This window comes from Meriones unguiculatus, chromosome 2 (genome assembly GCF_030254825.1).
Source record: "Meriones unguiculatus strain TT.TT164.6M chromosome 2, Bangor_MerUng_6.1, whole genome shotgun sequence".
NCBI classification, from domain to species: domain Eukaryota; kingdom Metazoa; phylum Chordata; class Mammalia; order Rodentia; family Muridae; genus Meriones; species Meriones unguiculatus.
This window is the reverse complement of record NC_083350.1, coordinates 139,404,052-139,422,542: the sequence shown is the minus strand read 5'-3', so window position 1 is coordinate 139,422,542 and position 18,491 is coordinate 139,404,052.

The following is an 18,491-nucleotide window of genomic DNA, read 5'->3' as shown; positions in this document are numbered from 1 at the left end:
AGGTCTGATCTCTGATATTAGAAATAAATTGGGACTTTGTACTGATGTTCACTTAGGTGTCATCCACCCAAAGAGCATCAGACCCGTCTGATACCTTTTTCTCAGAGGCGGGACCTGGGGCATCAACCCGCATGCAACCAGACATGTTCTTCTCTGGGTCCAAAGTGGCTGACCCTGAGTGCAGTGCTTAGCCTCGCATCCTGAGCATAACATTTTAGCTTTTTATGGTATCCAACCATGCTTGGGGAGAATGTCCTGCTTCAATGGCTGTAAAGGCCTGAATGATCATGGCTGCATCACAATGTTGTGAGACTCTCATCTTGCATATATACCACAGGCAAACCAAGGAGACCAACACCAGAAGGCCTGCTAACGCTCCCATGCCCGCCCATTCCTTCAGATGATTCATGGCTGCAGCAATCCATGTTGATAATCCTGTGGCTAGTCCTGCGTCCACTCTGGTAGAATTTACTGTGACAATGGCCACTCTCAGCTGCTCCATCGTAGTATCGAATTCTCCAGTCCAATTACCTAAAATATAGCTCGAAAATTGTTTAGACAGATTTGCAGCACAGGAAAAATTCTCATGTTATATACTAGTGAAGAGGTCCCATTTATTAATTGTTGAACTTAGAGCTTGATCCATTGTTGTTCTGTTCAGGAGGTTGTCCCCTGTGCCAATGAGTTCTAGGCCCTTCCCCACTTTCTCTCCTAACAGATTTAATGTATCTGTTATTATATTGAGGTCTTTGGTCTACTTGGATTTCAGTTTTGTACAGGGAGATTAAATATGGATCTATTTTCATTTTCTACATGTAGTCATCCGGTTATATCAACACCATTTGTTGAAGATGTTGTCTTTTTTCCATTGTATGGTTTTGGCTCCTTTGTCAAACAAATGTCCTTAGTATGTGGGTTTATTTCTGAGTCTTCTATTGGATTGTATTGATCAACCAGTCTACATCTATGCAGTTTTTATTACTATTGCTCTGTAGTATAGCTTGAGGTCAGAGATGGAGATACCTCCAGAAGTTCTTTTATTGTATAGAATAGTTTTAGCTTTTCTGAATTTTTTTTTGTTTTTCCATATGAAGTTGAGAATTGTTCTTTCAAGGTCTGTAAAGAACTTTGTTGGTATTTTGATGAAGATTGCATTTTACCTGTAGATTGCTTTTGATAAGAAGGACCATTTTTACTATGTCAGTTCTACCAGTTCATGAGCATGGGACATCTTTCCATCATCTGCTACTTTCTTCAGTTTCTCTCTTCAGAGACTTGAAGTTCTTGTCATGTAGGTCTTTCATGTGCTTGGTTATAGTTATACCAAGATACTTTATATTATCTGTGGCTATTATGAAGGGTGTAGTTTCCTTAATTTCTATCTCAGTCTGTTTGTCGTTTGTGTACATTAGGGCTACTGATTTTTTTAAATTAATCTCATATCCAGCCACTTTGCTGAAGCTGTTTATCAGCTGTAAGAGTTCTCTGGTGAAATTTTTGGGGTTGTTTATGTATACTATAATATCATTTGTGAATAGTGAAACTTTGACTTCTTTCTTCCCAGTTTGTATCTCCTGGATGTCCTTTAGTTGCCTTATTGTTCTATCTAGAACTTCAAGTATTATATTGAAGAGGTATAGAGAGAGTAGATGGCCTTGTCTTGTCCCTGATTTTTTTTTAATTTTTTTTATTTTTATTTTTTATTTTTTTTATCAGTTACATTTTATTAACTCTGTATCCCAGCCGTGTCCCGATCCCTCATTCCCTCCCAGTCCCTCCCTCCCTCCCTCATCTCCACCGTGCCCCTTTCCAAGTCCACTGATAGGGGGGACCTCATCCCTATTCATCTGATCCTGTTTTATCAGGTATCTTCAGGACTGGCTGCAAAGCCCTCCTCTGTGGCCTAACAGGACTGCTCCTCCCTTCGGGGGTGGGGAGACCAAAGAGCCAGTCATTGAGTTCCTGTTAGAAATAGTCCCTGTTCCCCTCACTTTGGGAAACCAATTGGTTACTGAGCTACCACAGGCTACATCTGAGTGGAGGTTCTAGGTTATATCCATACATGGTCCTTGGTTGAATGTCAGTCTCAGAAAAGACCCTGTGCCCAGATATATTTGGTCCTTGTGGAGCTCCTATCCTTTCCCCATCAGACTAACTCCCCTTCTTTCTTATGATTCCCTGTACTCTGCCAAAGCTTTGGTCATGAGTCTTTGCTTTGAAAACACTGCTAGTTAGAGTCTTTCAGATGCGCTCAGTAGACTCCTGTCATACGTTCAATGCACATCCCATCTGTCTTTCTAAACGAGGATTGAACATCTTACCCCATGTCCGCTCTATTGTCCCTGATTTTTATGGAATTTCTTTGAGTTTCTCTCCATTTAATTTGATGTTGGCCATCAGCTTGTTGCTTATAGCATTTATTACGCTTGGGTATGGGCCTTGTCTTCCTGATCTCTCTAAGACTTTCATAATGAAGCAGTGTTTAATTTTGTCAAAGGCTTTTTCTGAATCTAATGAGATAATCATTTTCTAAATTTGTTTATATGGTGGATCACATTGATGGAGTGATTGTGGATCAAATGTTGTGTTACACTCTTAGCTGGTTTAGTTGAGGTTAAGAAACACATCCCTGGCCTTGCAGAGGCTATGTGCCCTGAGAAGACAGCTAGCCTTCGAACACCGTCAACCTTCAAGCAGAGATTTCCTTGATTAGACTAAATAAAGCAAAATTTCAGCATTTTTTTCAGCTTCTCTTATGCTGACTCTTACACTTTCATGGTGTCTCTGTTATATTACTTTGAATTCTAGTTCTTCGGTCTTGGGCCTCACATTTTCTAAGAGTATCTTAGTCAAAAGAACTGAATTTTGTTCTTCTATAGTGTTATGACTAATGGGAAAACTGGATATTACCATTATAAATGTCACAGGATAAATAATAAATTATGTAGATAGATAGATAGATAGATAGATAGATAGATAGAGTCTTCGAACCAACTCATGTGATTGTAGAAACCAATCAGCACAACACTCCAGATCTGGAAGCACACAGAAAAAATGTCCCTGCACGTTATGTTCCAGCAGAGCCAAGAAAGTTAACAAAGGAGCTCTTAGTCCAAGCTCAGGGATAGGAAAGGCAAGCAAGAGAAACCAGCAGACTGAGCAGCTATGGAGTGTTTCTCAAAGTAGGCAGTGAATTTGATATCTGTCTAATTTGCAACATCCATATGAACTCACACAATGCTTAGTCCTTATAAAGGGTACAGTACTCAGCAGTGATTTACAAGTGGAGGAGATCTGCCAGCAAGAGGACTGCCGAATTCCAATTCCCTGACTATGTGAGGTTGAATAACTGTCTAAGTATCTCTGGCCCTATATTTCTTCAGCCATGCTACACAGTAGCATTGCTGAACTCAAATGCTGTGAAGAAGCAAGAGCATATAGAAAAGGTTTTCGTGGCTGTGTTTGCCACATACTAGTTAAGGAGTTTGAAGTGGGATCATCAAGTGTTTGCTGCATGTACAGATAAAGTCTTTAGGTATATTTTGAGTGCGGATAAAAAAGAAACAGCAAAGAAAAACACATAGACAATATAGGCTGCAGGAACTGAGCAAAAATAGATCAAAGTTAAAGAAGTCCATGAATAACTCAGTGCTCCTAAATCGCTCTAAGTAATGCAAAGCTACTATGACTAAGGGAAAACTCTCACAATAAGCACCTGGGATCAGAAGAGTTCACTCCTGTGATAATATAGAGACCCCACAAAATGAACAGGGTGCACCATTCATATGAAAACTTACTTCCCCGCATAGCTATCAAGTACGTATAGATTTGGGAGAAGGGGCAGGGAAAATAGAACCATCATGGTTCTATGGGTTTTCCCAACCGTGGTAGGGTTGTTTATGGGGGAAAAATGACTAAGTAATGGCATGGGTCAAGGTTCTTGTAGCCATCTAAATGACAGAAGCGTGAGGTGAAGCCCTGCTACTGTCATCACATGCTGTTGGTAAGGGTTGTTCTCTGTCTCTGCATCTGTTTGAGAGCTCCCCAAAGCGAGAGAATTACATGGCTAGTGACTTACAGCATGAGACCCTTTAGGTTCTTCAGGATAGAGACAATATTAAAGAAATCTAACACATCAAAGACAAATTTTGTAGAAGGGGAATCTATATTACAGTTTCACTTGGTAACTCTACCCCAAACATGTATTAGCATGGGCTGACTTTAAATAGGGTAAATGCATGAAATTCAAACTGGCTTTCACCACCGTGTGCTTAAGTTCTAACTCCTGGCCATGAATAATTGCAACCAAAGAAGCTTCCTGCATAGCCTCATGGTTTGGATCACCATCTCTCTCCTCCCTTCTTCCTTGGAATCCACCTCATCACAGAGGTCTCTAGGTAGTCAACTTGCAGTTTACTGGAATTGACTTTGAAGTTAAAACCTGTTTGTCATCCAGGGTTGAGAAATTTATCAGCCTAAAGGCAGGTACCTGGAACAGATGCTCTGTAAAAGTCATGACTCTGTTGAGGATGTCTATAGACCGCTCATTTCCAGTAATTTAATTAGGTGAACAAGGCCATGATTATGTGAGACTAGTGTTTCAAAGCCACCAGTAAATCAAGATTAAGGCAATTTATGTGTATGCCTGCATGTATAATTCTACCTTTATCTTGCTGTCCTTTCAGTCTTTTGAGTTGCATGTGTGTTTACAGAATGTCTCCATAGTTGACTTTACCATGTTCATATTTTAATCCCATCATTTTGATCCTGTATTTGCTTAGGTTCCTAATCGCTTTTTCAACGTTGTTGTTCTAATTGTTGAGTGTTTCTGAGCTGAATCATAATTTAGTTTGAAGTCCCTGAGTCACTCCTCTTGGCATTATTTATCAGCCTGAAATACAACACTGAAATCCTCTGGAATCCCCTGGCTTGTTGAATGATGATGCTTCTACTGAGGAGACATGGCTGAGCTCTCTTCGGCACACTGACTTATTTCCAATAATTCAAGAAAGATAAATATTTATACATCAAGTAGTTCAGATTTTGATGTAGTTTATGCTTTTTTTCTATACCTTCCTTCTATATTTGAAGAAAAGGATTTTTTTCTTTATTCCCTCTCTTTATCTCTGGACCTCCAGGTTGTGATGAAACTACCATGTGTTAGCTGCTTGTTTTCCCCTTTGCTCTCAGAGGAGTCATATATTTGGTACTTCCGATTTTATTTTCTGTTTTGTGCAGCAGTTTTTCCGGAAGTCAAGTTTCAGCAAAGAATAAACAAAGAAGTTCCACACCTGGCAATCATATGATTTTGTAGAACTCTCATACTTGGCTTCAAGATATTATCATTACCTATACCGAAGGGGCATTAGTTCGCCTAATCACATAGAAAAATTAAGGTTCATTTCAACCCATTCTAGAACTCTTTTAGTACATTTGTGGACTGGCGTTACAGAATAGTGAAGGTCAGCAGGCAGGTTAGGATGGTCAGAGAAAGTGTTGAAGCATTTAAGAAGCAACACAGGCAAACACAAAGCCTAAAATTAATCAATCGCAAAAGGGTATTACAACTTTCAGGAAATGGTGATACCTCCTCAAAGTTACCTAGGTTTATTTGCAATATTTTAATTGGCATTAGGGTGGAGGAGCTTGCTAAGGTTTCTTCAATTGCTCTTAAAATTAAACCCTCCAGAAACTATTCATTAACAACTGTTGAGGGTCATTCCAAACACCTCTGTCGTGGAGATTGATACTCTTTGATTCTAAGCCAAAAGCATGGTTTTCAGATGTTACAATTACCTGTTCAGCTTCTCAGGGGCAATTATTTGAAAGGAGTAAATGCTCTGGCTACAGTGGCCTCTGTGGGAGCCACCATAATTGCCATTCATCAGGGCAGCAACCTGCTGAGGGCATCAATTCAGAAACTCTGAGCCATCAATAAGCTGGAACCTGGTCCCCTGATGCCAACATTCTACACACAATGAAATATTATTTCTGGCAATTAGGTAAACAATGAGCCAACCAGGAAAGGTAAGAGGGGTTGCCAATGACTACATTAGTACTTCATCCACATGTCTTAATTCATTTCCTGTAAAAGAAACACCCTGAGAATAGTATACACCACCCGTAACCAACTTGCTTAAAACACTGCAGAAGGTCGGCAGAGTTAACGAATGGCTTTGGAGCTTAATGAGGAGATATGGGGAGGGGCGCAGTAGTCTTATAATATGCATCTAACAGACCTTGCAGAAATCTCTTACCTTGTTCTTCCTTTGCCTAGCAATAGGGTTGCAGCCTTTACCTTCCCCCAGCATGAGATTCAGAAAAAGTATATATATACATATATGTATATACATATGAGAGAGAGAGAGAGAGAAGCAAGAACATGAAGGAAAATGCCTAGCTCTACCTGTTTCAGCTGGAGACTGGGGGTGAAAGCTAAGGCATGAGGCCCAGAAGAATCAGAAACAGGGCTATAAGCCTAATTTAAGGGACACACACAGGCCAAGCCAGGATATAACCATAGAGCGGGTGTCCAGTGAGTGTGGGGAAGTCTGACAAAGGGAAAAAGAAAACAGTCCAGACCAGATTAGTTTAGCCATTTTTCTATCTAACTTGGACTTGATGAGCCCCCGTCTCCACCCCTATTGCTTAAACCCAAATAAGTAATGTCAATCAAGGCTGCTTGATGTGATTACATGCTGCTGGAACAGGTTAGTAAAATATGTCAGCAAAAATGATGGGAGGCTAAGGGTTTCTAAAGGAGTCCACCAGCCTTGGGTGTGCCCGCTAGGTTCTATATCAGACTCCTGGCTAGGACATCCTTCTGACTGTTAAGTCACAGGCAAGTATTTATGTAACCTGTGTGTTTGTTGAATTCAACTTACATATCATACAAGTTCAGGGCCCATAAAAGTAGCTCTGAAAATGAAGCACAAATTTCTCCTATTTTCCAAGTGGTCGAAGCAAGAGCCCACTGATGCTTGCTGTTTAAACACTTTATTCTAATGAATTACAAATAAAAAGAAACGTAACTACATTAAAGTGTCCACTCAAACACACACTTGCCCTCTCTCAAACGTTGCATATCCGTCAACTTCTGTATAGTTAGACTAGCTTCGAAGTCACGAAGCTTGGCTTGAAGGTTTACTTTTTTTGTGTGTGTGTGTGAATGTTTTGACTGCATGCATACATGTGCACCATCACACAAATGGCTACATATCACTTTGTCAAGGATAGGAACACGGGCTTCCATGAGAGGAACTGGGGTCCTAAGAGTCAGGAGATGAAAAAGATTCTGAAGAATTTTCTCTGACTCCTTAACAGAAGATCCAAGACTGTTTTCTATTTCTCTGCTATGTAAATAACTCTTGGGTTTAAGTCAAGAAATAAAGAAGAAAAAAAAACCTGTCAGATAAAAGGCTATCCAGGCACAGAAATCTTGCAGTAGCCTGGGTCTATAATTAGGCAAGTAAAAAAAATATTAGAGTATTACTTTTGACTTTAAAAAAACCACATCAGTATTAATAAAATTTTGCTCAAGAAATTATGATTTACTCCTATGTCTTTTATTGGTCTCCTATGAGTTCAAACACCTCAATATTTTCTTCATTATATTAGAAAAAATTTGAGATTAAGGACTTATTTGTTTCTTTGTTTGCTTGCTTGCTTGTCAGATGTTCCACAGGCCCTAGCACTTTTGACCATCTGAAATATTTGAGTCTAGTAATGGAAGGGTTTTCCCTACTGGAAGCAGAAAATTTAGATTTTCTTTAAAAATCAAATATGCAAAATAAAATCACGGGAATGAGGATGTAGAGTTATAAATAATTTCAAATATCAAAATTTGTTTCATGTTCATATCTTATAGACTTTGCTATATTTATCTTATGAAAGTTGTAAGTTCTTATGTTCTGTATATCTATAGCATAGGTTGATGGAATCCACATGTTTTATTTTAATCTAATTGTTGGTGTTTTACAGTCATTCTTGTTTGTAGTACATAACCTGTAATTTAAGTGTACAATTTAAAAGTACCCTGTTCATTTGCAAAGTTTAGTGCTAATATGAAATGCAACATGATTAGTTATTTCTGTTTGGAGCCTTTATAGAAACTGAACGAGAGAGGCTCTAAAACAATGAGAGCAGGTCACATTCGTGTTTAAGTGCTTTATTTTCGTGACCCTGTGAAACTTAAAATCTCCAGCACAGAATTTGGAATCTATTACTCCCAGTTGTTTCACATTATTGCCTGTCATTCATAAAGGACATTGTTTACAGAATGTGCGATAAAGTTACTACATGCAGCAATCATAGCATATGATACATGGCATTTAACACAAGCTCAAAGCAGCCCCATTCAGCTGGAGATTAAACAGAACAATGAATATAGCTTATCAAAAAAATTAAGCAGTGTTATGAAATTACACTAATAAAATTGTATGTTTGTGTGTATGTATATATGTGTATACGGGTGCCTAGTGTATGTGTGTGTGTGTGTGTGTTTGTGTGCTTCTGTTTGCATGTGTTTGCAGCTAGTAATATATGCCGAACATCTGTAGGTTCAGTACCATCAATTTTCATTGTTGTTTCAATTAATCTGTTACTATTCATTACCGTGGTTATTCTTTGCACATCCTTCATGTGAAGAAAAAGTCTTTAAATATATTTCCTTCTCCATAGGAAATTATCCACCTCTTATTTACTGACTTGCCATTAAAACAGTGAGGCCATTCTGTGCCACAAGGCTGGTAAGCGAAGTTATTCTCTAAGAAATGAAATGTAGACACTTCTCTAAAGAAAAAAAAAATGAAATTTTCAGGTAAATGGTGGGACATGGAAAGGATCATCCTGAGTGAGCTGTCCCAGAAGCAGAAAGACACACACAGTATATACTTACTCATATAGACATAACATAGGATAAGCCCACTAAAATCTGTACATCTAAAGAAACTATTCAAGAGAGAGGACCCTGACTAAAATGCTCAATCCACATCCCGAAAGGCAAAGAGGATGGACATCAGAAGAGGAAGAAAACAGGAAACAACCTAGAAACCCTCCACAGAGGGCCTCTGAAAGGCTCTGCCCTACAGACTATCAAAGCAGACGCTGAGACTTATGGCCAAGTGTTGGGCAGAGTGCATGGAATCTTATGTATGAAGTGGGAAATAGTAAGATCTGGAGGGGACAAGAACCCCACAAGGAGAGCAACAGAACCAGAAAATTTGAATACAGGGGTCTTCCCAGAGATTCATACTCCAACTAAGTACCAGGCATGGAGATAAACTAGAACCTCTGCACAGATGTAGCCCATGGCAGTTTAATGTCCAAGTGGGTTCCATAGTAATGGGAACAGGGTCTGCCTCTGGCATAATCTGGTTGGCCTGCTCTTTGATCACCTCCTCCTGAGGAGGGAGCAGCCTTACCAGGCCACAGAAGATGACAATGCAGCCATTCCTGATGTGATCTGATAGACTAAGATCAGAAGGAAGGAGAGGAGGACCTCCCTTACCAGTGGACTTGGGGAGGGGCATGGGTGAAGAAGGGGGAGGGAGGCTGGGACCAGGAGGGGAGGAGGAGGGGCTTATGAGGGGATACAAAGTGGATAAAGTGTAATTAATAAAATAAAATAAAATTTAACAAAATGAAGGGCAACCCAACCAATGTCTACAAGATCCAAGTCAATAGTGGCTTGGAGATAAAAAGTGAGGTAAAGCTTCAACTTTTCCCAATTCCTGACATAAATATCCCAGAGATATTCCATGCTGCATTTTTTTAACTCAAAATAATGTACAGTATGCATGGCTGTCAACACATTAGCTATGGATATAACAAATTTTATTGCAATAAGTACAGAATTCTATTTTTTTATTGTTGGCAAGATCCTGTCATGTAGCCTGGGCTAGCCTCATGTACCCTGGCCGTCCTCCCTCCTCAGCCTTCTGAGTACTCTCTCTTTCTCACAAGAAGATTAATGGCTAATCCAGTGCCCAGTGCTTGTGGAGGTCTTGTGTCAGTGACTTCTTCACAAAGACTTTTAATTAGGTGTGTTTATAATTTATGGTCTAACAATTTAATTATGTTTTATTACTTATTGTATTGAGCACTCTGTGGCTTATAGTCATTTATTGTTATATGACGTGCTCTTTCAATTTCTCAATGTGCTTTCCAGCAGCCTAACTCTTGGTCTTTCTCTGTGAATATGGATTCATAAAAAGAAGCCAGTGTTACCTTGTGATTAGAGGAGAACCAACCGTGGAGCCTTTTCACAGGGTGTCTATGTGTGCAAAGAACTGAAAATAGTCCAGGTCTGTGACAGCATTGTGAGCACAATAGTCACCTCAACGGTACCCTGCTTCTGAACATCTAACAAAACAAATTCAATGTTACCTTTGTTATTATTGAAGCTAGCTAAAGCGTGTTTTGAGTTACTTGATGACAAAACAATAGCCAGATTAAAGAGAATAAGAAACAACAGAGATGTCAGTCACATTGTCATTTTTCCTGGAACCGGCCATGATTATAGATACTTTAAACCCAAGTAATTTAAACGCATGGGTTAAAACAAACAGCAGTGATATTAAAGCAAAGCTATTAAGCAATGACAATGGCCCCTCATGCAATTGTGCTCAGAATCCCGAGTTGCTGCCATTGAGCAAGGTTTGCAGTTCTACTAGAGTGGTGGGAGTTGGTAGGCTTTATTGTATGGGTCAACTAATCTGCTGCCTTGAAAACAGAATGTGGTTTCTTTATAGCACCAGCCAATGAAGCTGTCACTTGATTTTGTTCCTTTCTACATGGGCACCTCAGAACAAAGCAATCAGCATTGCAGCTTTGAACAATGCCGTCATCACTCAGGTGATTGTCGAAGCTCAACAGGAAGACTTTCTTCTGTGCACCCCCATCTGACTCATCGGCTAATAAATAATTCCCTCATGCCTTTACAATTACTAAGCAAATTTCAACCTTATTTCCTTCTCAGGTGACCTGGGTTTCAACCTGGTTCTTACTTGTAGGATTGTAAGCAAGTGAGCATGTCTTTGTTTATGAGTTTATCCGTTTGCAAAATGAGGAAAAAGTGAATGTATCTCACAGGCTTGTGAGACCACAGGTGATCCTACAAAATACTAATGCAGAAACTCAACAAACACTTCCCTAAAAATCTCACATGGGTGAGACACTATCCCAGCCCTGACAGCAGGACAAAGAACAAAAGGTACATTTTTTTTTCTGTCTTTAAGAAGGTAACTGGTTAATCTCAGAAAATTCACAAGCAAAATGACCTGCATTGTCAACATTTGAAACTTTTCACGTTAGGCATTTTACATACAAAAGAAGCAGTTAGAGATGAGGCAGTATTGTTTCTCCCTATGTCCTTATAATGTACAGGGGTTTGGTATTTTTCTGTTACAGTAGAATATTATTTTGCATTAGTTTGCTTGCCTGTTGTAGTACGCCACTTGTTGAAACAGTACTTTATTTGTGTGGCATGAAAGGTTGCTAAAGAAAGTGCCAAATCAAAGCATGTGGTTAACTCCCTGTACCCTCCTCTGTGACTCACTGCGTAGCACAGAATGAACTTACCAAGTTGGAGAGATCAGATCTCAAGTTCAATCCGTGCTTTGAGTCCCATTGTATATGATCCAGTTTCTGGGTTTCAGAGCCCTGGCTGATCAGAAAATCACTCTTTCCCGTTCTCAGTGGTTAGCTCAGGAAACACACACACCCCCACTCCCACCACACCCCCACACATACATTCTCAAATATTAGCACACACACATAGACATGTGAGCACATACACACACAAACGAATACACACAGATGTGAGCATACACACATAAATGAGAACATACACATAGACATTTGTATACATGCACACACAGAGACGTACACACAAACACACACTGATATGAGCATATACACACACAAATGTGAGCTTGTGAGCATGCACACACAAAGACATAAATGTATGAACATATACATGTATGTACATATACATGCACACATACAAACACACACTCATACACACCTCAGAATTTTCTGCCAGAATGATTGCCAAAAGATTTCTTCTGCCTATTTCATTTTTTCCAAGTGTTTGGAATACCCAGCTGGAGAGGTCTACAACCATCTCGCTGCCACCTGGAGAAAATTTTGGTAGAAAACAGAATACCTGGAGCTTCAAGGAGAAAGGAAAATACTGGCAACCTTACCCTTTTAGCTGTGTCACCTTATCCTGCCACTTGGCCTCCTCAGTACCTGGAAAAGCACGTTGTCCTCACAGCAAACTGGGATGCCCACACAAAGCTCGGAGCAATCGTCTGAGGACCATTGCTAGCTCTTCGCTGGAGTTTTAGTGTCAGTCATTCTCAAGCATAGTTTTACTTGCATACTCACAGAAGTCCTGTTGCCATCACAACCATCAACCCTATCTCCAGCTCATTTCCTAACCCTGTCACTTATGTCGGGCTTTAGAGTTTACAAAGTATTCCCTCTGTTTCATTGGGTCCCAACGGGAAGTATAAAAACCTCATGGTTATTAATATGTTGTGTACAAAATAAGCTTTGCAGCATGGAAGGGTAACCCATATAGTAGGTCTGTCTCTAAAACATGAACTATTCCATTACAAAACCAATCCAGACTGACTGAATTCAGCAGGAAGATTATAGATAGATTTACTCTCTTCTTAAATGCCTAACAAATTCAGGAGGAGAGAAAGAGAGACGGACAGACAGGCAGCCAGGCAGACAGACAGGCAGAAGTGAAAAGAGGAGAAAGAGATTGCAGAATTGGTAATGGGATTACAGACATGGGAACACAGAACAATGAAGGAGTTAAAATAGAATTGGGTCGGAGGCAGTTTCCAGGTGGAAAGTCAGAAAGAAAAAAAAGATACAAAAATTGTTTTATATTTGAGGACACTGAGAGACCAATCTACGTGAGAACAAGGTAATTAGGACATAGGGAAAGAGAACCCCAAAAGGAGGGGGCTACAGGAAGCTGCACGCAGAGCTCTGACTCTACAGAGCCGTTGGGTGGATTCAGGCTGGCAGAAAATGACCCAAGTTCAGCAAACAAGGCAATGGGCATCAGCACAAGTACAACTTCTGATTCTCAGGGAGAAGGCTGTGATCTCTTTACCTAGAGTAGAATTTTTTTTTTTTTTTTGTAAAAGGGTAAAATCATCCAACAGGTGACTTGTTGATAGTGAGCTTCATGCATCTGAGGGTAAAACACTGTCTGCTTCAATGATAACACAGATATGAGCCTCAACACGATCCAGTTGTTGCCAAAGCAAATTATAACGTTATTTAGTCAACATTATGATTATGACATCAATAAAAGAAATTGCGTAATCTTCAACATCTACTGAAATTTGCTAGGTATGGTTTTAACAAACAGCAAATTGTCACATAGAGTCAGAAGAACCATCAATAGAAAGAACTGTAGATATGATAGGGATTATGAACGATCAAGAAGAAAAGGTATGAAAACATTTCACATGTTCATGGAGATAGGAATAACACAGTGTAGAGAAAAAATAAAGAGAAAAACAATCAAAAGAGAATTTCTAATGATGAAAAGTAGAGTTTATAGGAGCTCTAAAAATTCTTGGCATTTTGGGAGGGGTGCAATTTTCCCTTTTATTAACCAATCGCTTCAAGCAGGAAAAGATGACTCGGTTCTTGCTTATGATGCCTGGGATGTGAAATTTGATCCCTAGCACCCCAAACATTAAAATAATAATTACAAGACAATGTGTACATTTAAAAAGTAATTTGGATGATATACACAACCTATCAGTTATTTCAGAAAAAATGATACTAGAAATGTACTGCAGTGAAACTAGTAAAAAATGCAACACCTTAAGAAAGATTGCCAAACATGAATAAATTCCTATTAATATATATGAGATAATACAAAGTAGCATAATAATATTATTATTTAATCTAAAGAAAGAAGAGTGAGAAACAAAAACAAAAAAGGTAATACTATATAAAAAGTAACACTCATTTCTCCCCAAAGTTTGATCCAAGTCACCAGCTTACTAGTAAATTGAGCACAAAGAATCTCAAGCAAAAATACCATGAACAGCAGCATACCAATGCACACACAAACCAAATTATGGAAAACAGTGATGAACTTTTCAAAGCTCTGGGATGTGAAACATTATATATTAATAAATACATATAAATATTTATTCAGCAGCTATACATAGTGCCTTGTCTTTAATTGCAGCTCTCAGATCTCTGTTAGTCTGAGACCAGCCTGGGCAATTTATTGAGTTCTCAGACAGCCAGGGATACACAGTGGAGACTCTATCTTAAAAAGCACTAAACAACAACACAAGAATAATGGCAGATGCTTGATCAGAAACTATGTAAACCAATGGACAATCAAGTAAAACATGATCTGTGATAAGAATAAAAAGATAGGGAAAGAAATGAAGCAAACTAGGAATGAAGATGGGACATGCTTGCCTGGTGTGCCTGAAATCCAGTACCACATTACCACATAGACCAGACTGTAGTCTGAAACACGAGAGATGGAGAATGCAGGATGCCCTTGGTCCTGAGGTGAACTTGATGAACTGGGTTGGGTCAATAAGAGGGCTTCCCTTTTCTGAGGAATAGGGGATGGGAGAAAAGGGAGAGAGGGCAGGACCAGGAGGAGAGGAGGAAGTGGGCTATGATCAGGATGTAAAGTGAATTAATTAATTAGAAATGCTTGTAAAATTACATTTTATAAGCAAGAACCATTATGTTCCAGCCACCAGAAACTCATTTCATGTATATATTGTATATTTTGTAATAATAAACTACCTACATACATATATATTTATATTTAATTTTGAATAAATAAAGAAGAATGTAATTCCTTATGGCATTCCCTCTTCCTGTTACTATGGAACCCACTTGGACACCAAACTGCCATGGGCTACATCTGTGCAGGGGTTCTATATTGTATATTTTATTACAAAATATAGTAATAAAATATACAATATATACATGAGTCCTAAAGAGGGAGGCAGATATCTATCTATCTATATTTATATCATCTACAGCTGTGTTGTAGATATATGTATACATACTGATGTACTGTTAAGAATATGTTCACATGATGTGGGAGACTAAGCTGAATGCCTCAGCACTCCTGATCTACAACCAAAGACCTAGAGGATTCCTGGAGAGCAGTTGTTCCTCGGTACACACTGGAAGGTGAAAGAAGCTGGGTTCTAATTAAAAGAAAATGTCAGCAGCAACAACAAGAGGTAAACAGGGCAGAAAAACTTGAACCAGTACAATTAGAAGTCAGGCAAAAGCCAAAACATGTTTTCTGGGCTGTCTATCTATGCTGCCACCTGGGGGTGCTTCCCACATTTAGAGTGGGTTGTCCTCCTTCAGTTAAACTGATCAGGAATATCCTTCACAGGTGTGCCTGACAGCTTGCCTGTCGCTTGACTCCAGAGCCAGTGAGGTGACAAGAAAGATCTACCATTGCAAGTCTGAAACAGTGGACTGAGCTTGGATATTTTGAGAAACACAAAAATCAAAGAGTAAATAAGGCCACAGGAAATGGAAGGAAAAGATGACCCACACGTTGGCACACATAAATGACAGAAGAGTTAGGAAAATAGACAAAACCTTCAACACAAAACTCACATCATGGAAAACATTTTTGGATGGTGTACTGGCTGGTTTTGTGTTGATTTGACACAAGCTAGTGATCAGAGAGGAAGGAGCCTTAGTTGAGAAAATGCTTCCATGAGATCCAGCTGTAAGCCTCAGTTAGTAATCAATTGGAAAGGGCCCAGTCCCTTGTGGGTGGTACAATACTTGGGCTGGTGGTCCTGGATTGTATAAGAAAACAGACTGAGCAAGCCATGTGAAGCAAGCCAGTTAGAAGCACCCCTCCATGGCCTCTGCATCTATCAGCTCCTGCCTGTATCTATTAGCTCCTGAATTCCGGTCTTGACTTCCGTTAGTGATGAACAGCGATGCGGTAGTTTAAACTGAGTAAATTCTTTCTTCTAGAACTTGCTGGTCATGTTGTTTCATTGCAGCAATAGACACTAACTAAGATAGATGGGATAAAGCTAGTGGTAACTATTAAAGAAAAAAATAGATTTTATTTGGTACAAGCTTTCTATTTGCCCTCCAAAAGACTCCTTTGAACTCATAAATGGGCACAACCATGCAATGTGAAACAATATTATAGAATAAAATGTATCGAGGTTCTCAGAATGTATAAAATAATGATTTACATCATGGAATATCAAAAAGAAAAGAGAGAAGAAGGAGAGGAAAATCAGAAAGGGAAAGAAAGTGGAAATGGAAAACAGATTTGAGGAGAAAACAAATTTTCTGAGGATGAATTACAAGAAGAAAAAAAGAAAAATACACACAAAAAAACTAATTATGATTATTAGTCATTAAGGAAAACTAATTTAAATCACAGCAAACCATTACAGGTTGCAGGTATTAACTGGTACAGAGTTGGTAACATCAGAAGTTGGGAAGGACTTGGAACAGTCAGAATAATTTACATGTTAGCAGTGGCCATGTGAAATGTATCCACCAGGGGAGACACTGTCGGTTTCTGAAAAACTGTAACATTCTTTTTTTTTCTCTTTTTTTTGTGCTCATTTTTTAAATTTTTATTAATTACACTTTATTCACTTTGTATCCCCCCATAAACTCCCCTCTCTCCCCTCTCAATCCCACCTTCTTCACACATGCCCTTACTCAAGTCTACTGATAGGGGAGGTCCCCCTCTCCTTCCCTCTGAATTTAGTCTATCAGATCTCATCAGGAGTGGCTGCATTGTCATCTTCTGTGGCCTGGTAAGGCTGCTCCCCCCCCTCAGGGGGAGGTGATCAAAGAGTAGGACAATCAGTTCATGCCAGAGGCAGTCCCTCTTCCTCTTACTATGGAACCCACTTGGACACTGAACTGCCATGGGCTACATCTGTACAGGGGTTCTAGGTTATCTCCATCCCTGGTACTTGGTTGGAGTATGAGTCTCTGGGAAGACCCCTGTGTTCAAATTTTCTGGTTCTGTTGCTCTCCTTGTGGGGTTCCTGTCCTCTCCAGATCTTACTATTTCCCACTTCTTTCATAAAGATTCCATGCACTCTGCCCAACAGTTGGCCATAAAGTCACAGTGTCTGCTTTGATAGTCTGCAGGGCAGAGCCTTTCAGAGGCCCTCTGTGGCAGGTTCCTAACTTGTTTCCTGTTTTCTTCTTCTTCTGATGTCCATCCTCTTTGCCTTTTGGGATGGGAATTGAGCATTTTAGTCAGGGTCCTCTCTCTTGATTAGTTTCTTTACATGTACAGATTTTAGTAGGTTATCCTATGTTATATGTCTATATGAGTGAGTATATACTGTGTGTGTCTTTCTGCTTCTGGGACAGCTCACTCAGGATGATCCTTTCCATGTCCCACCATTTACCTGCAACTTTCATTTTGTTTTCTTTAGAGAATGTCTACATTTCGTTTCTTAGAGATTAACTTTGCTTACCAGCCTTGTGGCACAGAATGGCCTCACTGTTTTAATGACAAGTCAGTATATAAGAGGTGGATAATTTCCTATGGAGTAGGAAATATATTAAAAGACGGTTTTTTCTCTGTGAGCAGAAGGATAATCATTTAGACTGGAGTCAGGAATTATGCTTGTTTTGTGGAGTGGTGGTAGTAGGCTTTCCTCTAAGATCCATTATTTAAGTATCTCTTGTTATTTGGCTGTTTCCAGGATTTCCCTCCTGTTGAACAAGGCACACATCCTGTTGGAGAATTGTTAGTTATCACCAAGATGTGAGTGTTACAGTTGCATTTTTAGGAGTATCTTGCTATGCTATAGTATTTTGACTCTTAGGCTACATGGGTGGGAATTCCTACTGGTTGCTTCCCTTGGATTCTCTGAAAGCTAGCCCTAAGGGAGGAGGCATTAGATCAGATCAAGCTTCATCCTCTGGGTCTCCTGTCTCTAGGGAGCAGTTTCTTCAGCAACTGGTACTCACTGTCATGCTCCAAGAGGCTAACAAAGACAATAGCAATAGCCTATGTTTTGGGGGAGTCACTGGAACAGCCTTGTAACCACTGGAAGTAAGGTTTCTCATGCCTGGTACTGGGTTTTTTATTAGAGTCTATGGCTCTTGGGAGAAACATTGTCACATCAAGTGGCCTAACTTGGTTTAAACTACCTACGTACATATACATTTATATTTAATTTTGGATAAATGAAGAAGAATGTAATTCCTTATGGCATTTTTTACCATTCTTAGTGTTATTTTATCTCCCCCATACCTTTCTGTATTGGCTTCTCTTCTTCTGCCTCATCCATTAAAGCCCTCCTCCTATTTTCACCATTTATCCTTTCATATCACTGCACTATCATTCCCTTATCTATCATCCCCCTAATCCTGTAAGAGCTTTGTTTTTCTTGGTTTCTATGGTTACTTCAGTTCATATACTCACATCTGAAGGTTTGGATCCA